Below are 7,393 nucleotides of genomic sequence, written 5' to 3' on the forward strand. Positions count from 1 at the left end.
ATATAAAAATCACGCAGTTGCTAACATCATGTACATTTTAGGCAGAAACAATGAGCTCATAGAAGTATTTAATTACATGGTGTGAACATAATGATTACAATATAGAGAAAATTTAGCATTGGTGCATGTTGATTCAGAGTTTGCTTCCTCTGAAGTCCTTGCAAGAGTCATCTCTTCACAGGTGTTTGGGCATCTGAAGTCTTTGTAAGAGGCTGGGAGACTTCAAGTCACTGTGAAATCAGATTTGCCCTAATTTATGTTATTCTCCATGTACTACAACCCCTCCCAGACAACCACATGCCCTATAAATACCATTCTGTCAATTCTTGATGGATAAAATCAAATCCCGCCCTATACCCAGCTTTTTTTCTCTTTGAATATCCTGTTGTCACTCAGATATTGAGTTGTGACCACAGTTTTCTCTAATTTATTATGAAATTGTGTTTAGCCACTCATTGTGAAAGTATCTCAAATGTCCAATGCAAAATTGTGTATCACTATGGTACCTTTTAAATTCAGTATTGTGTTCTCTTATTTTATTCCCTATAGGTTACATATTCAATGGTATTATTTAAAAGACATCCCAAGATAGAGTCCTGAGTTCTACAGAACAGTTAAGACCTAAAATCACAGTCTCTGGAGTTTTAGATTAAACATGATTCAACTGTTTTTGTGCAGTGGATGAAATCAGTGTAGCTCCATCGCAACCATCTTTTTTTGTAGATGTATGTACATTTACTTTGTATTAATTTAGCAGACACTTTTATCCAAAGCAGCTTTGTACACTTATATATTTTGGTTGTAGTCATCCACAGTTTATTGGTGTAGAAGGATTTATGCACTCTCTGAATTTATTTCCATCTAGTTATTTCTCTGGTCTATATCATCAGAATTAATCATCACTCATCTTTGTATTATGCTTTTAGCAGGTTTCATTACACCCTGACACAAAAAAATACAATTATACAATGTAAAATGTATACAATACTGATGGTATACCCATTTAAATAGTATGACTAGAGGTGCAAAATCACACAAAAACAAACGTATGATAGCATCTTTTCAGCTACTTTTTTTTTCTCCTTTAAGGCAATTATAGAGGACGCTTTCATCTAGGCATATATTTAAATGACACATGCAGTCATGGCATAAATTAATATGTATATCAAAGTGGGGACAATCTAATAACTCACCTGTCAGGCTCTCCCCAGATGAGTGAGAGAAAACACTTATGAAATAACTATCAAATGTTTTCCATCATGGGTGTGCTTTCTAAAAAACAAAATCGCAGACAAAATATCCCACTGGTGAAATCACTTCAATGCTGAAGAGTATCGGGTTAGATTTCTGTTCAGATTTAGTAAACCATAAAAGCTATTATATAGCATCATAATAACTCTTATGCATTTAATGGACAATCTTAATGTTACACTCCCTCTCCTGTTCCCAACAATGTTATGATCTGAAGTTCTTTGCTAAATGTGAGCACTTCTCTGGTGAATTGATAAGGGCTTCTTTCAGGAATTAAAGATACAGTTCACCCCTAAATTAGAATTATTTAATTATTTATTCACCCTGTCATTTTCACAGAAGAAAAAAAATCATACAGGTTTGGAGAGACATGAGGTTGAGGTAATTATGATGAATGACTTTTAAATTTTGGGTGAACTATCCCTTTAAGAGCTGCCATTTAAAATGTTTCTTGGTTCATCGGTCTAGTTATCCCGGTCTAGAGAGCAGTTTTATACAGATAGATCCCACTTGCATGCATCTGTGGTTTTCATTGAGATATGGTGCATTTCAGTAGCGCACCACTGACAAATGCAAACATAAATTTGCTGGAGACCAATAGAGCTGAAGGGGTGGAGGGATGAAGCATAGCTGAAGGCCCGTAAGTCTATGGCGCAGGCAGAGGTATGTCTGAGCAAGGAAGAGCTGGAGGGACGAAGGAGCCTGGTGGAGCCATCAGGACAATGGTCCCTGGTGGAGCCGAGGGAGGGAGGGAGGAGCCAAGGCAGAGACCACCCCAGACTGGATGCTGGCTACTGCCTGGCCACACCTATGAAGAATGTGTAAGAGGAGGGGCTGAAGGTAACCAGTGGGGGCGGGGCTGAGGAACTGGCTGTTATTGGAAGCACACAAAGACGAGGAGATTATAACACAAACACTTTATTAATAAATAAAAGAAACACTTTTGATTGTAGAAGTAATCACAGGAAAACAAAACCATTACACATAAATGTAAATGAGACCCAATGCTGAACAAAGGAAACTAAGGTCTAATAAACACAGGGGGCCCTATCTTGCACCCAGCGCAAGTGACTTTTCCCTCCACAGAGGCACGTCGGTAAGTTAGGAAATACACTTGCGCTCCCGGGGGCGGTTCAGCGCAAAGAGGAGGCGTGTTCCGGCGCAAACGTTCCTTCATGCTATTTTGCAGGTTTAGAAAACAATTGCGCCACTAACCAGGAAAAAATTGTTTAAAGTCAGTGGCGCGTTGCGCATGTTATTCATATGCTATTTTAAGGGCGCATGCTTGGCCATAATCAATGTAACGTGTGCACAACGCACATACACTTTGATTCTCTCATCTACACAGAAGCAGCAGTTTTCATTTTTGCAAATCATACATTATTACGATAGATAGATAGATAGATAGATAGATAGATAGATAGATAGATAGATAGATAGATAGACAGATAGATAGATAGATAGATAGATAGATAGATAGATAGATAGATAGATGATAGATAGATAGATAGATAGATAGATAGATAGATAGATAGATAGATAGATAGATAGATAGATAGATAGATAGATAGATAGACAATTTATTATAAAAGCATACATCTAGCTTACACATTTACCCAAATTATCATACGCCTGTTTAAAGTGTAAGTTGCAGGTTAACCACCACAGCCAATTAATGTGTAAATTAAAGTGATATATATGTATATATTTAATTATTTCTGTCTTAAAATGCGTTAAAATAACATTTATTGGGGTTTCTTCAAAGGTAGCGTGTTTTTTCAGTAACTGGTGATGACGTCATAAGAGGAACTCGCAACCCATACTCTGCTAGATTCTTACTGTATTATGGCTATTTGGAGAACGATTGAGGATGTGGGAAACCATCAAATTCTTTATGGACCACAGCCCTACAATTTTATTAATGCTTGGTGTGAGGAGAATGAGTGGAGGGTTGGCCAGGTGTCCTGGTGTCCTGGTGAGTAGCTATGTTAGAGCTAGTCTAGGCTAGCCTGGTGCAAACTTAACCCGGATAATTTAAGGGAACAAGCCAGTCTTTTCAAAAGTTTGCCGTCATGTAGAATAGCAAGGAGGGACAACGACTGAAGACATTATTTACTTACATGGTGTCAGTCCAAATCAGAGCTGTAGAGATGCACACACTGCACAGGCACCAATTGCTAGTCTCATCGACGCCTCAAACGTCATGTAATGTAATGCCGATGTAATACCCTTCCTCAATCCACGCTATTTCTCACGATTTAATTAGCGATGTTTATTGTCAGAAAAGAAAAAGAGAGATCGATGTCCCCATCACTGTGTTTGTGTGGGCTATGCCACCCAATTGAATCAGCAGTGGAGAGTATGTGCTGCCGTGGGGTGAACGCGTTTTGGAGTTTAGTGGAACAGCTCGACCTGCGACCGGCTGATCTGACGTGCCTGAACCCGTTTGTTTTGCGAATAGCTTATTCTCATTTCAGGCAGGATCACGGTCCCCTTTAAGTCAGCACACACGAATATGTTTACAGTTGAGTTATTTTATCCATAATTTTTTTATCAAATAAAACATACAACCAACTTTTCTGTAGTTATGTAAGGCATCAATTCATGGATTTCATCCGGTCCCTTTCCACAGGTGTATTAATCAAGCATAATGCAGTCTGCATTCATAATCTAGGTGCTTGATTTTATACACCTGTGGAAAGGGACCTGATGAAACCCATGAATAGCTATGACTATGCCGGTAACTCTACTAGTGAGTTCCTCTTATGACGTCACGCCCCATCTAGTGGAAGGGAGCGGGAGCGGTTAAAACCACTGTTAAAAGTGCCAACTTTTCATATTATATTCAGCATTTTGGTATAAAAAAACAATGGTGGGCGGTTCTTATCTTTATGTTTAATAAACACATTGCATTATCTTCGTGAAAAATTTAACCTGCAATTTACACTTTAACCGAAGTTAATTTGGGTTTGTTTCTCCATTTCAATGTAACTTCTCTCTTTTACGGCCGTGACGAGAGTGTTGCTCTCCTTGGCTGTGAACCGCTCCTGGCGCGTGCCTGGCAAATCCGCCTTTACAATAGCAATCCGCTGTGGAAAAAGCGCATCTGCTCTTAAAGGGAATGTGAGATGACGCTCTGATTGGTTTATTTCACGTTACGCCCAAACCACACCTATGAATAATGAAGCTACTTCAGACCAACCCATTTTAGATTTGCGCCTGGCGCAAGAGTCATTTATCCCGCCGGGAAAATAGCAACAGCGCCCAAGACCCGCCCACAAAGTTACTTGCGCTTTGCGCTTGACACTTGCGTTTCAGATCGTTAAAATAGGGCCCAGGGAGTACTAACCAAGAGAAAAACAAAATGGCGAATCAAAATCCATAGTAACAAGTGAAGAGCGGGAAAAAAGAACAAAGGGAACAGGAGACAATGATAAACAAACTAAAACACAACCAAAATGTGACAGTCTTGAGTACATCTTTATATGTAATTTCACCATTTTATTTTGAAATATGCTTAAAGTGTACTGTTGAATGTACCAACAAAATATGTTATAACATTTTTTATATATTTATAATTACACATTGCAATGATAACGTTGCAATTTAGTCAATTTAAAATATATTCACTTTAAATTAAATATTTAAAAACACACTACAGTTAAAATTATAATTAAGTACAGTTACACTTTTGGTGAAGGCGAAATCCCTGGATCCACAATATATTTTGTTGGTCTCGTCTTCTGTCACAGATTGGAGAACATACAACAGGATGAGTGAACTTCAACAGACAACAAAGGAACGTTAGGCAATATATGGAATTCAGGCAGGTAACTTAGCTTGATTTAATAGTCTTTTGTTTCTAGTAGTCTCTTGTTTGCCACTGCTATTAGGATACAGGTTCGGGTAGGTCAATGATGAAGTCGACTCCTAGGTGTGACCTGGGTCGGCAAGGAATGGGCAAAGGCAGGAGTTCTACACTTTCGCAAACCTGTCATTATTATTAGCAATAAACTTAAGATGCAAATAAGAGATTCACTGCAATATATTTGATATTCTTGATGCTGCTCTGATGCACTCCCTTATGCACCGCTCTGTTTGTTGTTTGGATAACTAAAAGTTCAGCGGCACATCAATGTCAAAATGATTAAAGAAGTGAACGAATGCCTGGTAAAATGTAAGTAGATAAACATTTAATATTTGACTGTTTTACAATAGTGCAACTACCGACAGTATCCGGTGATTTAATTACTCAACTTTATTTATTTATTTATAAAATTTTGCCTTTTTGAATTGAAAATATGCTATAATTTCCTTGATTCATTTAGAGAGAATGCAAAAATATTTGAATTAAAAAAGAGAATTAAAAATAAAATATTATTTGCAAATAGTTTAAATTATTTCACTAATACAATAAGCTTTTCTTTTTCTTTATTCCCTTAAATTGCTTTTACAATTAATTAATTCCTTTAAATAAAAATACCCAATTTTGGTTTGGGCTAAAGACCCGAATAACCACTGACCTTAGAACCACCCCTGGTCACCAGTAATGGTTGTGGAGGAGCGAGAGGGTTTGTTGAATGCCGGGGTAACCAGAGCCTAAAAAAGATGTTTCTTTAAAGGTTCTTTACACGTAGTAACAGCTCTATTTAGTACCATAATCGTCCTGAAGAACCCTTTATATGCTGAAATGGTTCTTTGTGTTAGAGTTTAGGGTAACTGAATCTGTAACTGTCAAAGCCACCTCATTACTGATTATCTGGAGCTCAGCTGTTCAACCACAGTTACTACACAGACTGTCAACATACTCTCAACAGGTAAATGATTTCTTTCTTAAAATATCTATAAATTATAACTTTAAAATTTGTAACAATCATTTCCTAACAATCATGTATTTTTCTCTTTTTAGTTTAACAGAACATGTAAGTGTGAGCAGCTCTGTTCAGTTAAGGATACTGTTCTTTCTTCTCCACAGAGTAACAGGGATATGGAATTTATGATCCATCTTGTTCGATTATTATTTTTTTAATTATGACTTTATGCCTAAACATACAGTCACAAAAAACATTAAAGCTATACCATGACTTTATATCACTTTCTCCTTTTAACATGGTAAAGGGCTCATTCTGTCCATTTTTGCTAATTTTGGCAAATTCATGAACATTTATTTTTACATAATCAACTGGAAGAGACACAATGTAACTCTAAACTCAGTTGTGTATTTCAGATGCTGTCTCGTATCATAACCTCATCATCTGCTGAGAGAAACTGCCACTCAGAATACACATATAATGAAGGACGTAAAGACATCATAGAGGATTGTGAAAATATTTCACTGAAACTTGGTCTTCATTACATCTACATTGTGTTCAATGTCAATTGTTATTTATTAATGTATTCAGCTAACCTCTGTTGTTAGAGCACTGTAATTATTGCTACAATCTGCCATGTCAATAAAAAATTAAAGTACCTAATTGACACAACATGCTGTTTTGTTTTAATGTAAAACCCAAATAGAGGCAACAAGATAAAAGACCAGGCAGATAGAAGGCTAAAAAACTATATTCATAAATAATTTATAAAAAATAATATTCTTAATAGTAATATTAATAATATGAAGATACTAATATACTAATATTAATGAAAATAAATATTGTTGAAAAGGTTATTTATAACACCTAAAGGTTCTATATAGCACTTTCAAAGCATGATTCTTTATGGAACCTTATAAAAAGGGTTCTATTTAGCACAAAAAAGGGTTCTGCTATTGTTACAAGCCGAAGAACCCTAATGTGTGCTGTTTAGAACCATTTTTATTAAGAGTGAATGGAAGAGTGTACATGGGAAAAGAAGAGTCCATGAGGGACAGGCCCAGGGCTGATGGTACATAGATTTGTCCCTCAGGACCTCCCGGCGGAACAGGTTCCTGAGGGTGGTTTCTGTGATCTGATTACTGAATAGGACTGACTGGTGGCTGGAGGGAGGATGTGATGAGTGCCGCTTTGAGATCACCACTTGAACCCTAGTGGTGGATGCGTCTACTTCCACGACAAATGGCAGATCAGCATAAGGATGAACAAGGGTGGGAGAGGTGGTAAAGGCCTCCTTGAGCTGGTGGAATGCTTCAGTGAGAGCTGGTGTC

The 7,393-nt window shown here is 37.3% G+C and overlaps 1 long non-coding RNA gene across 1 annotated transcript; it reads left to right on the top strand.

Moving 5' to 3' along the window:
- Nucleotides 1–5,772: 5,772 nt before the first annotated feature.
- Nucleotides 5,773–6,734, top strand: LOC309505378. The gene is made up of 2 exons (XR_014208413.1): nt 5,773–6,068; nt 6,161–6,734. It is a non-coding gene; the product is annotated as an uncharacterized lncRNA (long non-coding RNA).
- The last annotated feature ends 659 nt before the right edge of the window (nt 6,735–7,393 follow it).

Source organism: Leuciscus leuciscus (genome assembly GCF_965113295.1).
Source record: "Leuciscus leuciscus genome assembly, chromosome: 9".
Lineage (NCBI taxonomy): Eukaryota > Metazoa > Chordata > Actinopteri > Cypriniformes > Leuciscidae > Leuciscus > Leuciscus leuciscus.